We start from the raw sequence: 4,413 nt of genomic DNA on the forward strand, positions 1-4,413 counted from the left end.
AGAAAAGCCAAGTAGAAAAGGTGATGAAAACAGAACTAAAGAGGAAATGAGGAAAACAAAACTAATGAGGAAAACAAAACTAATGAGGATGAGGAAAATTCAAATTCTGGAAGGTGAGGAAGAATAAGACAGTGTTCAAAGAAAATCATGAGCCTTCTACAAGCAAATCTGGGTCCAGATGTAGCCCTTAAGCTCAATGAACTGAATTAGCATCATTGCTTAACTGAGCTGAAGATGAGCCTACCTGCCAAAAACTCTGTTCCAATGCAACTTATTTTCCTTCTCCAGATAATCATGAGCAGATTGAGACTCCAGAAGCTAACAGGTTTCCTTCCCTCTATTTCTCACCTTCCAGGTAACTCTTATATTTTTCCAATATATTTTTGAGAATTCTTTTGACCATTTTCAGATAGAGATATTGTTCTACGGGGTCCTAACCAAATTTTCTATGAGTGCTTTGAAAGAAAAAGGGCTTGTCCAAAAGGAGGAGTTTGGACTGATTTGGAGAACTTGGACACATAACTGTAATGTTTTGGTCTGGGTGATGACTGAAGAAATCATTTTCTCTGACACAACAAATGGAGCTTTTCTGTCTTTACTGGTTGTGATTTTCAAGTGCCAATTGTACATTCAGTTGAGTTCAGTTCAGACGCTCAGTTGTGTCCGACTCTTTGCGACCCCATGGACTGCAGCACGCCAGGCTTCCCTGTCCATCACCAACTCCCGGAGCCTACTCAAACTCATGTCCATCGTGTCAGTGATGTCATTGTACATTAGGTAGCTAAAAACTTGGCTGATGAACTCTTTATTCTCTTGTGACAAAAAAGTAGAGTATTCATAATAAAAACTGCAAGTTTTCAAATGTCATGTCCTGGGAATACTACATCCTAATAACAAAAGATTATGAAACGAACAACGCATCAAAGTTGTTTACTTCTTTCTTTGTCCTTTCCCAATCTTCCAAATATATATGTTTTTTAAAACTTTCATATTTGTTTTTGCCCCAGTATAGCCCTGAAATGATTCAAGTATACCTGGTCCATACTCTCCTCTATCCCTCCAAAAGCATGAATGTTGAGAAGAGTTTCCGTTAACTTTAGGATGTCAACTTCTGGTCTTCAGTGCTGCAGTATTTCATAGGTGATCCCAAATACGTGTGTCTGATACAAGAGAAAAGTGGTAGAGAAAACTGCCAGAAGAGTACCCAGTATAAACACAAAGCCAGACAAATCTCTTAATTTCCTCTTTTACTTGCCAAGTAAACATTTTACAAAGACAAAAATTATTGTTCCCTTGGATGACATTGGTAAGCTACATATTTAGGGTAGTATGCATTTGTATGACATGTGGTTAGAGGTTAATCAATATTTCATTCCTTTTATGACAACCAAATGCTCACATAGGCCATTTGGCTTTTCTTTGGCATTTTATTAATTATATTATAATAATTTATTCCACAAATATTTAAGTGCTTACTACAGTCCCTGTTACATAGTGGGTACTTAATAGCTCTTTATTGATGCAGAGAATATTTCTTGAGAACTTGCTATAAGCAGACTCAGTACTAAGTTCCCTGGCTGAGATGATTCACAGGCAGACATGGGAATATTTTGCTATCAGAGCTCTGAGTCTATGAATATGAAATCATTTGCATACCAAGCGAATCTGGCCTCTTCCTTCTTCTCCCCTTTGTCATTCCCACCACTGCTAATGAGACAAGTAATCTAAAAGCTTAAGTAACACGCCCGTAAATCCATCTCTAAGGCTCTGCTCAACAGTATGTCCTCCCTTAGGCCCATTGCAGGGAAACACGCACCATTTGAAACCTGAACCATTCACTGCCATAGAAAAGCACATGAATCAAATGCCCACATTAAAATCTGATGCTCACTGGCTCACTATTTGTAGTAACTCCAATCAGTGATATCTCATTACTTTGCCGAAAAGAAGATACTCATCAAAAGCTACCACCCAGACAGCTCTCACACTACTGGGGAGCTTAGAGAGTAAAGTAATCTTACTGCTCCCCTCAGGGTTCTCCTCATGTGGGGGCCTTCCTAACACTCCCACTCCTTTTCTTCAGCAAGGAATCCCTTTGTTCTTTGAGACTACCTCTGCAACTTGAAGAACTCTCAGTGATACAAAGTGATACAAATTTTCTACTAAAATTGTTTGCCTGCACGCTTTTTAAGAACAGGTACTCTGGCTGCTTCACCTTTAAAACCTTAATACCTACCATGGGTAGTGGTGAATAAATGGTTTTCAAGTAGATTTTCTTCGCTCTTAATGAGTCAGTAAACAAATATCATTCAGCCAGATCCTGCAAGCCATATAAACATTAGAAATATCTATTTAATCTGCTGTGTGTGCACCTAACAGACCTAAAAGTTTCTTGCCATAGTTCATCACTATATGCAAAACCGAGAAAATACTTTGATTAATTTACTAATGTAAAACTACATAAGTTTTGAACAATTGTGACATCGATGTCATTCAGCTAAAAATGAATGGCAGAGAGAGACTAGAATCCTGTATCCCTGCTTCCTGCCTGGTACTTGGTTTACCAGTTCATGATCTGGATTCTGCTTATTAAAGTTCCATTTCTTGAACAATTCATGGAAAAGTCTGTGGAAGGCTCTGGCAGTTGAGTTGGATTCAGAAAGAGGGAGAAACTAAGAACTCTTAGAGATCCCATGGACTGTAGCCCTCCAGACTCCTCTGTCCATGGGATTTCCAGTCAAGAATACTGGAGTAGGTTGCCATTTCTTTTTCCAGGGTATCTTTCTGAATCCAACTTAGACTTAGTGACTGAAAAATTAAAAAATATATATATATGAAGAATAATACAAATTCTTTATGTTGGCAACCAGATGAACTTTCAACATTAGAACTGTGTAACAGTTTTATATTCATGCTGTGCTGTGCTTAGTCTCTTTCAGTCATGTCTGACTCTTTGCAACACTATGGACTGTAGCCTGCCCAGCTCCTCTGTCTATGGGATTCTCCAGGCAAGAATACAGGGTAGGTTGCCATGCCCTCCTCCAGGGGATCGTCCCAAACCAGGGATTGAATATGCATCTCTTACATCTCCTGCATTGGCAGGCAAGTTCTTTACCACTAGCACCACCTGGGAAGCCGTTTATATTCATGAAAATAGTCAAATTTTAAAAATAAATTTTAAATGCTGGCTTTATTTTAAAATTATTTGTTGTTGTCATTTTTCAGTTGCTAACTCATGTCCAACTGTTTGCAACCTCATGGACTGTAGCACACCAGGCTCCTCCATCCAGGCATTTTTCCAGGCAAGAATACTGGAGTGGGTTGCCGTTTCCTTCTCCAGGGGATCTTTCAGGATCAGGGATTGAACCCATGTCTCCTGCATTGGCAGGAGGATTCTTTACCACTAAGCCACCAGGGAAGCCCTTAAAAATTATTAGACTCATTAATTATAATTTGTATTTTACCCGTTAATTTTGATAAATCTTGAATATTTTTGGATAAAGGTAACTTAAAGCTTATATGATAAGCAATTTTAATTTAAAAAATGTTCCCATTTACTCTATATTTTTTCCAAAATATAATTAAATTGTATACTTTTCATTGTATATGTACAAATGCTCTTTATTTTTATTGCCAGTTTTCTGTTTTATAAATACATGGCATCACTGACATTAGTTTTATTTTGTCATTATGGAGGTATAGGTGTCAAAGTAAAAAAAAAAAAAAGAATATATTTCATTTAGCAGTCTGTTAGCTTGATTTGGAACTTTTATATCTGTAGACATATGGTTTGTGGGCCTCCATTTGTCTTCTTATCTCAGGTGCTGAAATGTTAGGGGTGGCCAGTGTATGAGTTACTAAAAATTAACATAAAATGAATGAAGTCCGAAGGTAAGACAACAGTAGAAAAATAAACCTCTTCCCTTTTCTTAAAGTGAGACTTTTTTTTCCCCTTGAACAGTCTCAGTCTCAGATGGAACCCCACAGGTACATAAGGCCATGGACACTCCCAGTGCTTCTGACCATGGAACCAGTACCAGAGAAAGACCGATTTGGTTTTGCCAAATGTTCCTGGGATGACTGCTCTGTCAGAGAAGGCAATGGCACCCCACTCCAGTACTCTTGCCTGGAAAATTCCATGGGCGGAGGAGCCTGATAGGCTGCAGTCCATGGGGTCGCTAAGAGTCAGACACGACTGAGCAACTTCACTTTCACTTTTCACTTTCATGCATTGGAGAAGGAAATGGCAACCCACTCCAGTGTTCTTGCCTGGAGAATCCCAGGGACGGGGGAGCCCGGTTGGCTGCCGTCTATGGGGTCGCACAGAGTCAGACACGACTGAAGTGACCTAGCAGCAGCAGCAGCAGTATGCACCTGTGGAGAAGGCAATGGCACCCCACTCCAGTACTATTG

Source organism: Bos grunniens, chromosome 11 (genome assembly GCF_055505025.1).
Source record: "Bos grunniens cultivar Pamir isolate PY7600 chromosome 11, Bosgru_T2T1.0, whole genome shotgun sequence".
NCBI lineage: Eukaryota > Metazoa > Chordata > Mammalia > Artiodactyla > Bovidae > Bos > Bos grunniens.